This window comes from Vicugna pacos, chromosome 10 (assembly GCF_048564905.1).
Source record: "Vicugna pacos chromosome 10, VicPac4, whole genome shotgun sequence".
Lineage (NCBI taxonomy): Eukaryota > Metazoa > Chordata > Mammalia > Artiodactyla > Camelidae > Vicugna > Vicugna pacos.
Window position 1 is genome coordinate 32,410,490 of NC_132996.1, and position 16,925 is coordinate 32,427,414.

A 16,925-nucleotide genomic window follows, 5' to 3' on the forward strand; every position below is an offset into this window, starting at 1 on the left:
GAGTACCCTGGGGACAGGCCAGCCTGCTAAACCATGGAGGCCTCCTAGGGCAGCCCAGGTTCCCCCTCTTTCACCCCTGCTGTCCCTGAGAACCACCTTCTCCCCAGTCCCCTTGTCCAGGGCCTCTCTCCTGTCTCCTTCTAGTAGTCTCCCTACTACTTCAGATCTTATCTCCCCCAACCCTGTTTATCTTACTCTCCCCAGGTTCGAACAGTCCTTCATTCACTGTGATGCTTCCTGTTAGTCAATCTCCAGCTCACACGCAAACACCTTCAGTGACAAGTCACACAGAAGAAGAGTCAGGATCTCTGAGAAACAGGTAGTTTCATGACAAACCCTTAGGAATAGGTCAGCTTTGGTTAAAAAGGCTTCGTATCCTGATTACATCTAATTCACCCTTTATAGAGACAGTGCAATCTAACATTCAGGCAGTTTTTAGATGAGAAAGAAGAGTATAGTGATCATTTCAGCAGCCCCTCAACAACAGTATTACCAGAGCCAAAAAAAACAAGAGAAGGATCTTTGGAGAAATCCTTCAATAAGGTAGTCTAGACTCGTATGACATCCTCCTCTTCCCTCAACAAACACACACACACACACACACAGGCACATTTTCTAGGGCCTACTGCTGGAAACAGAGACCCTAGGATTTTTTTCTATCAGACAATATCACGTGGCATGTCCCCCTAAGAAAGATGTACCCAGCATTTCACCCTACCTCCTAGTGGGACAGGTGCACATAGCACCTCCTCCCCAGCATAAAATAGACCTGCAGAGTCTCCCTCCCCACCCCCAGAAGCAGCCACTCATTAATGCAAGTTTTCCCACAGAAAGAGAAATCTCTGCAGACCATGCCAGATGGTCATTTTTTTCTTTCACACCCTCCCAGCCCCTTCTACACTTCCCATGGTTCTTCTAACTCAAAGAACTCAATTACCTGCCAGCAGGCTTCCCCTCCCCTCCCTACGGCCTGCTCTCCCAAGTGAAGGTGGTGGCGCAGAAGGGAGGAAAGCCAAAGCCCTGCAGGGTTGCTGCCTGGCCCCCTGCAGGCTCCACACACATTCCCTTTGCGTGGCTAGCTCGGCTAACTCTCTTGGGCCCAACACTGGAAATCAGGAGTCTCCAGGGCAGTGACAGGTAACAGCTAAGAAAAGCAACAGGAGGACATTCTCAGCCTCTCAGTCTCAGGGAGATGCTCTGGAAGGCCCAGGACTCAGACCCTCCCACCTCCCTCAGGTGCCCAGCAGACATCCCACCCTGGAAGTAGCTCTCAGTGTCAGACCAGGTGGGGAATGAAGCACAGCCTCTCTTAATTCCAGGCCAGCAGTGTGGCCATGATACCTGGGCCTGGGGTGCCCCTCCAAGTCGTATACCCAAGCCCTTTATTCCAGAGACAGCGGCAGAGCCAGCAGAAGTGAGGATGGCCCTGGCCTGTCCTACAAGGTATTTCAGTCTCAACCTCCCTGGGTAAATGATCATTCTAATTTTAGAGAGGGAGTCCAGGGGGAGAGTGCGCAGGAAGAGAAGCAGAGGAGAGGGAGAGAGGGAGTGAGAACAGGAATGTTACTTTTTAATCCTTAAGGAACATGGAGAGATCCAATTGGTGACTCAGCTCTGGGAAGCTGGACTGACAAGGAGTGGGGAACAGCTGCAGCCCCAAGCTACGCTGTGGACAGCTTTCCCCTCAGGTCGGAGAGGCTGCTGTGACAGGACTCACCTGGGGAAAAAGGCTGTGTTTAAAAAAAATCTTCCTACTGAAGGGCTCCTCAGGGGCTTCATCCCAGGCACCACGCCAGGGCCCGGTGGCAGGTGTTCCCCTGCCCGACAACAAAAGCTGGGCTGCTAGTGGGGTGCCGGCCCCTCCCTGTGTTCCCACCTGGGATGCCACGAGCCTCACAGAGTCCCCAGGACAGATCTGGGGTGCCCTTGCCCAGAGGCTCCGCTGCCCTGCTGTTTGGTTCCTTGGCACAGTCCCACGGCGTATCAAGTGTCTCTGCCCTTGGAATTCCCTCTCCCTGTTGCTTGCTTGCTTCCTTCTAAGCTATAGCCACAGGTGCCTGAAAGAGCCGCCCAGCGCCCAAGGGCCTTTCAGAGTAACAACTCTTCCTGCCGGTTAGAACCCTGCCTTACAGACCCAAAACAGAGAAATGCCTCTCTGCTCACTCAAAAAATTTCCCCAGCAGAACTCAGCAGGCTGAGGGAACCAGCCCTGGCAACCAGTAGCCCCTCTCCCAGCTACTAAAGTCTATGACTTCATAACTGCTGTGGGACACTGGAAAAGCAAAGGGTCTCTTGGAATCCCTCTCCTCCAAAACACATGAGTCAGGTGACCTATAAGGAAAGCTTCATCTCTGAAGGATCACTTATGAGGCTCCAAGTCTACACTGAACATCAATCTTACTATATACTTTCCAACCCAAAGAAAGCACTGTTTCCTTCCCTTAACATGTTGAAGTTTAAAAGGTTTTTCTCACTTTTATTTATAAATGCAAAAAAGAAGACACTTTATAAATGTGGAAACCAGAATAGAGAGGCCAAGTGACTTTCCAGAAGAGAGAGGGGCCATCCTTCAAGTGTGTATCAAGTGTATCTTACGTTATATAGAACTTGACTTGTTCAAAACCACTTTCATGGAAATTACTTCATTTGCTCCTCCCAAAAGTCCTGTAAAGTAGTTACTATCATCTCCAGTTCACAGCTAATAAATCTGAAGGTCGTAGAAGTTAAGGGTCTTGCCCGGGCCACGTTTATGGCAAATAGCAGAACCTGGCCACAGTTTAAGTCTCCAAACCCCACACCCATTATGCATGCTGCTACACCAAAAGAAAGATCACCTGCTCGCCCTCTTCACACAGGTGGGGGCAATACAATTAGAGGAGCTGCTCAACCACATCCACACAAGCAGGGAACTGGGGCCATCCTGGGATCCTGGATTTGCGATGCCCACCCAAGGACCCGCAGACTCAGAGAGGCCTCCTCCTCACATCCCCCAACTTGAGTCCCAACCAACAGTGCCACACCACATCTCCCCAGTGAAACAGAGGTTTCAACCAAGCAGAGGAGCCCTGGAGTGGAGTGAAAGGAGGCATCACTTTAGAAGTGGCCCGTCTGAGGTCCAGGGCCACTGAGTTCACCCTTGTGGAGCCTCAGGCCACAGCAGTGATGCACACATGTCCACATTCAGGGAGCCCGACTGGGGACACGGCCAGTGCTTTCATTGGCAAGCTGACCCGAAGTTAATCAGAAGGCCCCCTCATTGTTTGCCAGAGTACAAAAGACATTCTGTTCAGAAAGTTCAAGAAGAAAAACCAAAGAGCCAGGACGGCAGCTGTTCCCTCATCCCACAGAGAAACCAAAGGCATCCACCAAGTTGCCTGAGGCCCGGGAGAAAGTTTAAGATACAACATGGCTGAAGCGGAAGCACATCCCCTGTTGGGTCTCCACCGTAGGGAATGCCCTCGGCTTTCAATCCTCCTGATAAGATCACTGACAACCTAGCGACCCTGTTACCTACAAAAGTGCCTTTCTGGAAAGGTCTCCTCTCCTAGGCCGGAGTTCACCACACAGCAGTCCTCCAGGTCAGAACAAGTTTTACCAAAACATAGGACACAGAGCAGAAGGGGCACATGGCATGGACACTGCGTGCCCTAAGATTGGGTTAAAATATTAACTAAGGAATCCATTCGGCAGAACCACAGTACCTCACGTCTCTTCAGGCAACCTGGCTCTTAGCAGCAGCTCACTCTGAGGCATCTGGGTAAGAAACCTCTCTGCAGGCCCCTCAGTCCCCAGATACTCCCTGCCTCTACCCCATATAATTCTTAGGAAGCCACCCCAGGTATTTTTTTAGGAAAGTCATCCCATATATATTTTTAGGATGGACTTTATTATTAATGAAGGAGGAAAGCTTGCTTCTTACCAAGTTACCTGGAGCAGAGAAAGAGAGAGAGACTGAGCTCGGTTCAGATATCTCTAGGACAGTCCCTCTGTCCTAATAACTACTCCAGAGAGACCTGGAACTCGCCACAGGCTCCCAGCTGAGTTAATTAGCTTTTTTTTTTCATTAGGTCAGACACAGCAGCACCAAGAGACAAAACAGACAGTGTTCACTAGAACAAACCAAGCCACTCAAAAGACACCAGGGTTTTCATGTAAGAACGACAAACATAATGCTGGAGTGATGATAACTCATTTTTCCTACATAAAAGACTCTCCCTGTAAAACATCTCGAGACTTTGTGCTAAATGAAAGTAGGTGATTCCTATAGTGAAGTCTAAACACCTTAGGTTCAGCAAGAGTGCGATCAGCTAGATTTGCAAAGTCAAGAAAATTGGCTGTTTCCCTCCTCCTTAAGCTAATAGAATCCAACTGTTGGAGCATGACATCATTGCTGAGCCCCAAACCCAGCGCAGAGAGTACAGACACTCGCCTGCCTCCCAGAAAACAGCCCAAGACTATGGCCAGGAAAGGAGGAAAAACAATCCAAGCCAGGAGCTGACCTTACCTGAAAGTCCCGGTGCTTTCCTGCCCACTCCATTCTCGGCAGAGTCTGGCTCACACTACAGTCTGTTAGGGAGCCCAGGGCCCCAAAATCCACTCGCTTCGGCTCGGATACCTGCTGCGAGCTTCCCACAGCTCCTTCCTCTGACCTTTCGTGGCGCTCCCTCCAGCCAAATGAGCAGAGCACGGCTGGCCGGCCTGGCCAGTCGTCATGGAGACCCTGCTCTCGCCAGCGCGCTCACTCCCGATCTCTCCCTCCCTCCCCTGCTCTCCCTCCCTCCCTTTCTCTCTCCCCTAACCCCTCCCTCTCTGTCTCCCTGCTCCCTCAGTTCTGGGAGGCTTTCAGGAAACAGCACTGTCTTTTGATCGGCTGGGTCTCTGCACGCATTCCACTCCTCCTACCTCCCTTCCAGGCAAACAAGGGATCTGGGCTGCTCCTGGGAACTTGCTTCAACAGCTCAGAGGGGAGAAGGGAGAAGACAGTGAGTGGACTTGTTTTGCTCCCCTCCAGTGTCTCATTTTTTATAACTCGGAAGAATCCCGGCCGGGGGGGGGGGGGGGGGGGGGGGGAGCTTGCTGGAACACTTCGAGGGGAAGCAAGCCCTTCCTCTGGGTCCTGGAGTGCGGGGAGGAGGACCCAGATGCACTGCCTTGACTTGTTTGTGCACTTGGGATTTTCCGGGCAGCAGTTGAGGCGGAAACGCATTCACATCCCAGGAGCTCGCCCAGACTGGCCTCTCTGCTTACCTTGCTGCCTGCCCAGGTTGTGGGGATGGCCTTAACCAGTGCAGGGACTCATGGTACTAGTGCTGGTGCCAAAGCAGTCTCTCATGTTCCTGCAACGGAGAGGGAAGACACTAGGTCAGGACCAGTAAGAGTCCTGGGAAAGTCCAGAGTCACAACCCAAGCAACAAACATGACCCAAATACAGCCTAGAGCCCAGGCTTTTTTAAGCTGCTGTCACAGCCAGAAATAATATCAGTCCTGTTCAAGAGTTAGCATAGTGCCCAGGACACAGTAGGCCCTCTAAGTTTAATCCCCCCATGCACATTTCTGCTTTGTAATATTCTTTTACATGCACTATTTTCTTTGATCCTCAAAATCCTTTGAAGTATACTGGATAGCTATTATTATCACCATTTTATAGATGGGAAAACTGAGGTTCAGGGGGATCAAATGTTTAGTCCACAGTTATAAAGCTAGTTAGGCAGTCGAAGAACGAACAATAGACACCAGTTCACTACTCCTTAGTCTGGTACTTTCCACTAAAGTACACTGCCATCTGATCTTAAAAACTAACAACTTTTTTGACAGCCAGTTATGAGATACAAGGCTGGGTTCCCAGGGGAAGACAGACTCTTTCCGAGTCATGATGATGTAGGCCTACCATTCTTTTAGCCTGAAGACTCCACAATAGCATCTATGCAATGTGGTACACAGGTAAAAGAAAAAAGACCTGTCCTATAGCTGTAAATTACCTTATACTTTCCCAAAATACTCTCACAAATCTTGGCTCATCTGTTCAACCCAACAGACCTGAAAGTTAGAATTGGTGTTATTATAAATAAATTTGTTAAAAAGTCTAAAAGAGATCAAATAACTAGCCCCAGGTCACAGAAAATAACAAATCTAGAAATGTACCCAAGCCTTTCAACTCTCTTCTGTGTATTAAGCAGAATAGTTATGAGAGCACCAGGCAGAGCAGGGGTCAAAAGACTGTGGCAGTGCCTGGATCCGTAACAGCCATGTGCCCTTGGGCAAGTCACCTCGCCTCCCAGTTTCCACCTATAAAACCCACCCCCTGGGCAAGCAATGGGGCCGGGATGAGCATGAAAAGAGATGATGTGTGTGCAAGCTCTGTCACTAAACCAGGCACTGAGCTAAGAACTTCATCTCAGCTGCTTCCCGCCACAAACAAACAACCTGGGACAGCTGGAATGCCCCCAAGAAGAGGACACTGAGGCTCAAGCAAGACATTTTTCAATGCTGCTTCCTAAAATAGTGCTAGAGAGATCCTGATAGAGTCTTTAATGCAGCGATCCCCTGCACAATCTTTGTGTTTCTGACATCTCCAACATACCACAAATTTCTTAAAACAAGATTTTAACTGACTTGAGTTTAAAAGGTAGATGTATGTCAGGAGCAAAGGTAGGAGGAACGTCACCAAATCCAACAGAAAATAACAGGATGACACGAATCCTAAGTGAGGGCACTGCTGCTTGAGTGAAGCACTCAGAGCTTCAGAGGGCGTATCAATCACCCACTAGAAATACGCAATCTGATCTGAGTACCAGCCCAGGAATCCTCGCAGGCCCTAGTGCCCCATCCTGTCTGCAGAGGAAGACAGGGTGAACTGGCAACGGCAACACCATCAAATCACTGAATGTCTCCCATCTCCCCACTCCTCTTCCCAGCAGGCAACCCCCAGCTCTTCTCCTGATCCCCAAAATGCACATTCCACCTGCCCAGTCTCTTTCTCCACTGAGAAAGAAGAGGTGGCGCCCATTCATTTCTACAATAAGACAACATTCACAGTTATAACATTAACACCAACTAATGTTTACTGAGCACTTACCATATGTCAGGCATTCTTCTAAGCCGTAAGAGGGGCCAGGGGCCAGGGCTGAGTACTAAGTCAGTCTCTAAAGTAAGATAAACTTCAAAAAGCCCTCCAGACCAGACACAGAATGCAGGCCATGCTCCCCCTAGCGGCACACTGCGGATAGAGACTCCTTGGGGCCTTGCTCTGGGCGGGACCAGGTAAGGATGCAGTTAAGAGCCCCCTTCATGGGAGAACTGGAATCCTCGCTTGAGTGCTGAGGTTGTATATAAGCTGTGCGAACTGGGCAGAGCAAGAGGTCAGCTGAATCCTTCTGCTGCCTCTGCAAGGCTGGGTCCAGATCAATCCTACTGGACCTTTCCCGAAGGATAGGGCTTTTACTGCCTTATGTGGTCCAGCATCTGCTGAGAGGCCCACGTGCAGGCTTGTGCCAGAAACCTGGGAGATGTCCTTGCAACCTTGCATATCCCTACCTCTCTCTCCCCACGGCCAATTCACTTACAAATTCCAAATAATTCTACTTCCAAGATGTATCTTTTACCTGCCCATTTTTCTGCACTTCCATTGCTACCCTAGTCTCTCCCCTTAACAAAATCCTCCTAATTGCCCAGCTTTCACTCTTGCCCTCACAACGCCACTCTCCCAGGGCTGTCTGAATCACCCTTCCATAGAAGATCACGTCATTTCCTGCTTAACACACTTCAATGGCTTCCCACTGCATTTAGGATGAAATCAAATTCTCACCAGGACCTGTAAGGCCCAGCATGATCCTTCCCCAGCCTCCTTTCCGCACGTCCCCTGCCCTCCCCTCTGGGTGCTGGCTACCCAGGGCTACTTTTAGTTCCTCAAAATGTCAGATTTTCTCCAGGCTGTTCCCCTTTGCCTGGGACACTCCCCCACACCCTCGTCTTCGCCTGGCTGAATCTTACTTGCCTTGCCTCAACCTGCCTCTCACCTCCTCAGAGAAGTCTTCCATGGTTCTCCACCCTAAGTGAGGACTTATCCTCCCTGGCACTCACCTTAACCTTTAATTGTGCATTTGTCCAATTATTTGCTTAAGGTCAGTCTTCTCCCGTGAGCGCCTGAGGAGCAGGAACCTTGACTGTTCTGCTAACCAACATATTCTCTGCATTTAGTATACGGCCCAGCTCACTGCCGGTGCTTAGTGAAAATCTGCTGAATGAATGCATTAAAACCCGTTTCTTCCTGCCCAACAGGAAGAAGAAACTTAGAACAGCTATTTCATGTCACTCATTGTATCTTTTCATAGACTTACAAACTATAATTACATCTCCTTTCCTCATGTGCCTTGCCTGTGGGCACAGCCAAAAATTCCTGTAAAGTCTCCCTGTGGTTTGTTTCCCAGAACTTTCCTCTTAAGGTCACTCTTCTGGGGATGTGCTTCAGAGTTTTACAGCCTCTCCCAATCCCAGAGTGCCCACTCACAGGCACTCCACCACCAGTGTCCTGCCAAACCAAGCGGGATGCAGGAATGGCCCAACGCCCACAATGCGAAGATTCTCGAGTCAGCTCCATTCAAGGACAAAAATGCTCTCTCACCTCCACTGCGCAAGTCACTGTGCTTACAGAAAATACACTTTTGCTTTAAAAAGTCATCTTAGGTTTTATAATTTGGAGTTGGGTTGTAAATGTTGTTTGACAAAAATTGTTTTTCCATTACTAAAAAAAACAAAAACTGAATACTAGTGTCTGGGGAAAAAAATAATGGACTAAGTAACAGGGAGTGTGACTAAGTCCAACCCCTTCTCGTGATATACATCACCACCACCACTTGAAATCCCTTCTGGCCTCATCTCCTCCATCACTACCCCATTACAGGCACAACCGCAGCACACCACTGTTGCTCTGAAAACTGCCTTTTCCTTCTTCCTCCCCAAATGGCTCATACCGTTACCTTCCCAACTAGCAAAATCATATTGCCTTCAAGGCCCAATTCAGTTATCACCTCCTCTGTGAAATATTTCTTGATCTCCTGGCAGAATCTGGTTGTCAACTATGCAAGCCCATAGCAGTCTGAAGATGCCTTAATTACAGTGTTTATATCATTTGTCACCATCTGCGTTCCCATTGCCCCCACAGTCATGAGCCCCTTGAAATCTATCCACTTCCGTATTTCATTCAGAGTGGGCAACTAATTAATGTGTTGGATAAGTGAATCATTTAAAAAGAGTCTTTAAAAAAGAAAAACATAAACAGCTGTCCCCTCTTTAAGATGAGGGAATTTGAGTAGGTACTTACATAGTCTTACTTACTATTTAAGTCTGTCCACTCAAATTCAAGAGAAGAAAAAAATACATATGTATCTATATGATGACTGGATTCTAGGTTTGATTACTACAAAAGATTATAGTGGGGTTTTTTTCTTTTCGTCACTTTAAAAACTGAAATTCCAAATCTGAAGACATGGGAGCAGAATGAATCTTTTAAAGTCACTTCTTACTTTGGGAACAGAATTCAAGAAAAGAAAGCTGTTACCTCAGTATTACTGGTTGGATCCTGGACTGCCTGAGAGATGCCATATAACTTCAGATGTCTCTAGGGGGGCCAGCTCTCAGTGTCTACCAGATTGCGGTCTAGCCACATGTCCACTGAAGACACCCAGTTCTACCCATGAGACCGGCCCATTTTCCAACATTGCACTCTGGCTGCCATGTGAGCAGGCAGGTTCACACAAGAACTCTTTAGGACTTTACAATTTTTCCTTTTCTACCTCTAAGTGGCAATGTGGTTAAGCAGGGAAAAGTTAAAAATCCAGGAGTAGAGAAGGGTCATCAGACTGGAGCCCAGGTCCCAGTTACGTAGTGGGGAGATCTTGAGCAAGTCCTGTCCCCAACAGGGCCTCCGCTTTCTCCTGCAGACAATGAGACGGCTACTGGGCTGTTAGAACTAGCTGTTCTCCAACGGCCCCTTCTAGCTTCAATGTTCTATTGCGTTGTTCCTTTGCAGTCACCCAGTCCTGTTGTTCTGTCCTACTCACCTTGTCCCTGTGCTTTCAGAATGAGTCCAAAGCAGTACAAAGACTTCTTGTTTCAGGGGCTACACAACCTCCAATCTAACCCTCTCAGTGCAGCTCCACAGGCTCTGGAGTCATCTGGAGTCTGGGATCAGATAGAAGACCATCACCAACAAAAGGCAGCCTTTCCTGGAGGAAAAGATGGGAGAGTCAGGCTTCCTGCCTAAGAACAGCTGGAGAGAGAAGAAAGGCGCCAAACACAGGATGGGGAAATTAGAGGACGGGCTGGGAAGTGCCTGGAAGAAGACTGCAGCTCTGCCATCCATCTGAGACAAAGCAGCCTTCACAAAGCAGAAGGACTGGCAATATCTAAGTTCTCCTGGAAGACAGTCTGCCTACTGCCAATCAAGCAGTCTCTTCATGGGCTCTACCAGGGCCTGTGAATCCAGGTGGCAGTGCCAGCCCTCCTCGGCCTAGGACCACAGCTGCAGGAGTGCCAGGGTGTCAACCACTGCTATACACACCTTGTTTCACAGCCTTTCTGGGAAAACAGAGAAATACCCACTCTATGCTCAAGTCCTGGCATTTTATGGTAGGAAATTCTTCCAGGTCCTCATTCCTGCCCTAACCCACCTGTCTCTGACCCATTTTCCACTCACTCCCCTCCAACCCTAAGGCTCTGAACTAGGAAAGTATGGGATTCAGCCTGTATTAGCCTGGATCCCACTGCCCAGTGGTGAAGCAGCTCCTGGACATCTCATGCTGGGGTGAGCACACTCTCCCTCCATATGCCAGCCTTCCAGCCCTAGTTCACCTCCACTAAGCTCATAACCCTCAGGATGAAGCTCAAAGTTTAGATCCCCAGGGCACAAGGTACCCAATGCCTTGATCCAGTCTCTTGGAGTATCCGTCACAAAGTCCATCTATGCACTAATTTATGGCATCTCTCAAATCCACAGTCTCCTTAACAATGTCCCTTGTTAAGTCCACACGTTTTAACACTGGGCCACATAAATACAGTCTTGGGGCCAGGAAAGACCGGACCCAGGACGCAGTATCCCAAACCCCCTCGAGAAGCACCATTTACCCTTCCAGAATGAGCTTCTCATGCTTATTTGGCTTAGAACTCTGACCTCAATCAAGATCTCAACCTGTCATGGTTGAAACTTCAGGATAGGAGAGGTAGGGTGCAAAGTGGCAGGGAAGGAGATGGGGGAATAAGAGGAATACAGACTCAAATGGCTTTTCCATGATATAACCAGGAAAATACCTTGAGCCTGGGAAAGCAGTATCCCTCAGAATAAGATCTGGGCAAAGCTGCAGAAAATATGGGCCCAGCCTATGTCACCTCCTCCATGCTACCTCCCCTGATTTTCCCAGGCTGGAGTGGATTCTCTACTCCACCTTCTGCGCTCCTTAGAAAAGTCTACTCCTCTGGCGTCAGTCGTGTCCAGTGCCTTGTATTTCAGTGCACCAAGGCTTATTCAGCTCATTTCTCCTACTAGCCTATGTCCTAACTCTGAATCCTAGTCTGGGGCTCTGTACCAAGTACAGTTAATACATTTTTATTATATGAACTAAAGAAACCAACCAACTAATCAATCTAACTAATACGGGATCAACGATATCACTACAGAATCTAAACCATTTGGTGCTTAGCAGCTCCGAGCAGTCTAGGGTATTCAAGGTGTGGCACGTACACAAGAAAATTGTAAGTGGTACAGAACACTTTCAAATTTTTAATACTTTCATATTTATCTTAACGTGTATTTAAAAAAAGATAACCAGTTATTAACCCCATTTTCACTGGTCTCATTGATTAGACCAATGCTAAAGAAGGTACATATGTTTTTTTGGTTTGCTTTTAGTTTTGTTTTGCTAAACTTAGTGGGTAAAAGTTTAAAGAAAAATGAGATACTTGTACAACCTCAAAGTATCTCTCTCAGAATATTTATTAATTACAAAGGCAGAAATAGTTAACTTGTCAATGAAGAAACCTAGCAGACATTACCTTAACCAAGTGATCAACGTTAACATTCCTCGTACGAAGCACACGTATGTCATGTACCCCTGACGTAAAGCACTGAGAAGAGCATTTCACCTCTGTAGGGTCCTTCCCCAAATCCACAACCTCAATCTAAGTATGAGAGAACATCAAACCAACCAACTTGAGGGACACAAAAAATACCTGCCCAGTCCTCCTCAAAAGTCTCAAGGTCATACATGATATATATCTAGTTGTGAATTTCTTTTTGTTGATACTATTTGGGATTTGGTTGACTTCCTGAATTTAGTTTGGTATCTTTCATGAACTTTGAATAATTTTCAGGCATTGTCTCTTGAAATATTGCTTCCATACCATTGTCCCTACTCTGTAGATGTATGTCAGCTTTCTCTCTCTGCTCTCCATGTATTTCATTCAACCTTTATTTTCTATTTTCCACCTTCAAGTCTTTTTATGCTATATTCTGGGATGTTTATTCAGATCTTTTTTTTCCTACCACACTAATTCTGTGTTTTCCTGGGTTTTATCTGTTCTCTGATGCATATGTTGAGTTTTAATTTCATCTATTATATGCTACTAAAAATTCTTTTCTTCTTGCAGATTGGCTTGGCTTTTGATAAATTTTTGCTCTCATGTTTTTATTTCTTTTTATACAATATATATATCAATTTATATATACAAATATAATTTGATGCTTCCATCTAAAAAAAAAAAAAGTCTCAAGGTCATAAAAGACAAAGTCAGACTGAAGAATGGCCATAGACTGGAGGAGACTAAGACACAACACCTAAATTTAATGTAGGATCTTGGATTTGATCCTGGAATAGGAAAAGGACCTCACCAGGAAAGACTAATGAAACTCAAAGTCTAGTTTACAGTATACCAATGTTAATTTCCTAGCTGATAAATGTACCATAGTTACATAAGACTAGGGGAATGTCTACTGTCTTTGCAGCTTTTATGCAAGTCTAAAATTATTTAAAATTAAGAAGTTTTTAAAAAGCCAATTTAAAGATAAATAGATGAATGTATATACAGCACAAATCACAAAAGGCAAGTAAGAATGACTCAAGTTTGAGAGCAAGAGTGGTCGCGCTTCACACCCTACATCCAAGGAAAGCTGCCCCAAAATAAGAACCACAGCTACAGAAGAATATTTAGTAAAACTGGGCAGTGTTCACTTTGTATTACTTGGAGAAAAAGTAATTATTCTACTTGCTAAAAACATATATATCACATATATAATGCATAGAAAAAATGTCTGTATTAAAATAAAAATAACCTATGCTGAACAAAGTACAGGTGGCATTTAGTAAACAGAAAATGTGATACAACTTCTGGAAAGTAACTTGGCTAGATCAATTAAAATGCTCATACCCTTTGACTCAGTGGCCTCACTTCTGGGAAGCTGTCCCAAATAAAATTCCTAAGTATGTGAAAAAAAAATGCACATTCCCAGCATTATTTATAATCCTGAAAATTAGAAAAAAGCTCCATGTCAGTCATTACTAGATCAGTAAATTTCAAATTTTTTTTGACCATGACCCACAGTAAAAACATACGTTTTACCCAGTAACATAGTATGAGCATGTATGAGAGAGCATGTATGCACGTGTGTGTTTGTGTACAAAACTGAACCAAAAATGTTTCTCCAAACAATACTTATCTTTATTATGTGTGATGCTCTCTATTTTCTATCCTAATCTATTTCATTAAGAAAACAACAAAGCTTGTAAAACTCCACAAAATTGATTTCCCAACCCACTAATGATGACCTGCTGGCTGAAAAACACTGCACCAGATGGAGTATTGTGCGGCCATTAAAAGAAAATGACTATAATCCACAAACTAGTAACAATGATTGACTCTAGGGAAACAAGAGAAGAGAAGGTGGAAGACTTGCTTTTCACTGTACACCTTTTTGTACCTTTTGAATTTGCAATACATACATGTACTACTTATTTAAAAAGTGACTGTGAAGACTTGAACAGCATCGGACAATGCTAATTATGCGTGACACAACTGTAACTACATTCAAATGTAAAAACACACACAAAAAAAGGAAATCATACCAAAACAATAATCACGTTAGCAATTTTTTTCCTTCTTACTAAGTTCTAAATACTCCACACTGCCACTATTTCACTTCTACAATTTAACATATATATTTATTTTCTAAAAGTAATTCAATTATTGATAAGGGCACATAGGAGATTTCAAAGCTAATGGTAATGTTTTCTTTATTAAGCTGCATGGTAGGCATGTGCATATTCACATTTAAACTGTACATATTAAAATCCATACTCTCTATGTTTTTAATAATATTCTTTAAATCAAAGACTGCAAAACTGGACCCTCTTTTCAGGTCTGCCTCTCCTCACCCTCAAACACAGGAAGACACTCCAAAAAAGTGCTGGGATAGGATTTTAAATGGTCAGTCAAGTAGATAGTTTCCATTTTTGAAAAGAGGTTCTAACATGTTAGAACCTGGTTTCCAAAGACTTCCACTTAGAACTTTGTAGGTGAGCTACTTTCAGTGTCCCAGTCACACTCAGGACTCTTTTTTTGGTGTGTCCTTTTTGCTTTCCCTCCTTCCCCAACTAAGCCAGGGTTTATTCCTTCATATTTTTAATCACATGTAAGCTCTTCTAAGCAAAGGGATCATTTCTTATTCATCTCTGAATTTCCAACAGGCTGTAATGCAGTGCTTTCTTTACACGTAACAAATGCTCAATAAGTATTTATTAAGTAGGCAATATCATGGGCAAAACTCCAGAACAGAGTATACGAAATATGAAAAGTAGCAAGGACACAGGGAAGGAAACACTGATCACTGGAGATTAAGTACAGCCATGCTAAAAAATTCATTAGTTTTATTTAATGAAATTAACATGGAATTAATTATAGTAGAGAATAAAGGAGATAATATATGTAAAACACTCAACAAGACATAGCATGTGGTCCATAAACAGTAGTCTGGGGGTTTAAAAATAATATGCACACATATTTACATGATATATATTTGTATATGACATATAAGTATCATATAAATAAATACATTCATATGCACACATATACATCAAAGAATGCTGGGACACAATTTATCTGGACTTCAGAAAAATCTCTCTTGATCTTGCGGGTAAAACTTAAATGCACTGGCAGCGGCAGGATCTGGTAACTCAGGACAGCTGGGTCCAAATGGATGAGCAAAATGGATCCAAATCAACTAGGAAGGAGTGCTCTGGAACTCCTAGAAGTCTGGACATGCCCATCTGTTCTAGATCCTACCATGGTCACCCTTTTTATCAATAACTTGGGTAAGGCATGCTTATCAAAAATGCATATGACAAACCAATTGGGAGGGATAATTAATGTACTAGAGAGAATCCCCCAAAAAAGGCCTCCACAAACTAGAACCACAGGTTAAGGATAACAAAATGAAACTTTAAAAGTACAAAAGATAGTTTACACTTAAGTTTAGAAAAAAACTGCATGACAACAGGATGAAATGGTATAAATGAAAGAGACTTGAGGAATGGTTCAATATGTGTTAACTGATGGGTCAATGTGATTTTGAGTTCACCGACTGAAACACAGAGTCCAGATCAAATGAGGTCCATGTCTTACTTTGCTCCATTCTGGTTAGAACAGTGTATCAAGGGGACATACACTGTATTGGTAGACCCAGGAGTAAATACAGTCCTAATAACATCACAGGCAAGTATGCTGAAGACAAAAAAGAAAATGAAGTCTGTGGAGCTCCTCAAACTGAGAAATAAGATAACATGTCTGGTTCGTGAGCGCCTTAAGTCCTCCCACAGAAGAGGAAGAGACAAAACTACCGCTGTGATTCCCCATGGAGTCGTCTCTGGAAACGAGCAGCTAGATGAGATCTAGAAAGCTCGCAGAAGAGACAGCTGACCCTGGCCCGATCTGCCCTGTGTCCCTCCTGCTACTCAGAACCTCTCCTTTGGGGCTCTGACCATCCAAGCTCTAGCGAGGACACAGAAAAGCTCAGGAATCCCAACAATTCTTACCCATCATCTCCCCAAACCATGGTTCACCATGATCAGAATTACAAAATGATATTTTTAACCATCAGAGTGAATTCTTTGGCTCTTTAACCTTCTATACTAAGCTGTCATCAGATAGCTGTTGTGAGCAAGGCCTTGGCTTTGCCTGTTGTAACTGAAACATTAGACAGCAGGAATGCAGCATTTCAGCTCGGTGAGGCACTGCTGGAATGTATACATCCCAGCATATCTCCCATAATGGGAAACTATGACGCTTCCTCTAAGGACTTATGAAGAATCAGGAGGAGGGAAGAGCATGGCCTCTCAAAATTCAGTTCTTATCCCAGGAACGAGGAAGGTGGTCCTGGTCTACAGATAAGTGTCGTACTGAATAAAAGTCAATGTCCTATAGTAGAAGATGCCATTTTTAAACCATAGTCTCTCTTTCCTCCCAAGGATAAGAACCTAGAAGTTTCAAATTTATGCAAAGATTAACTCCTTCCTTAACAATACACATACTAGGTGTATCCCATTCTTATGTAAAATAGAGCCAGTTTGCGTTTTGTATAAAAAGAGGTGCTTATAAACGTTCATCCTCTTAGAGATCAACACAGAGAAATCTGTGTAATAGGGGGAAAAAATCAGACCCCAGGTTTCAAGGTAAGGAAGATGGGTGAGCTGATGAGAGGGAAAAGAGAGGAACATGCAGGGAGAGGGGAGTGCAATTTAAGATTCTGAAGGACAGAAATAGGAGGACGCTTGTTTAGAAGTCTGAGAACAGCATATCTGGGGGAATTCCTGGGCATTACTCCCGGGAATGTCAAAGAACACATCTGAGTACCACTTAGCCTTTGAAGGAAAGAAGAAAATTCA

General features: G+C 44.9%; 1 protein-coding gene across 9 annotated transcripts in view; it reads right to left on the reverse strand.

Annotated features, from left to right (window-relative positions):
* The window catches only part of DENND2B (DENN domain containing 2B), a 162,050-nt gene that overhangs the window by 94,648 nt on the left and 50,477 nt on the right, over positions 1–16,925 (reverse strand). For 4 of the 9 annotated variants that reach the window (XM_031681230.2, XM_031681231.2, XM_072969452.1 and 1 more), the window contains 2 exons: positions 10,059–10,223; positions 5,248–5,336 (listed from right to left, as the gene is read on the reverse strand). The exons of 1 other annotated variant lie outside the window; for it this stretch is intronic. The gene's annotated coding sequence lies outside the window, so the exon portion shown is untranslated. Of the gene's footprint in view, positions 1–4,504; positions 4,779–4,902; positions 4,926–5,247; positions 5,337–10,058; positions 10,224–16,925 lie in introns of those variants that run through there. 4 more of the 9 variants (XM_072969456.1, XM_072969455.1, XM_015238567.3 and 1 more) reach the window with 4 other exon arrangements.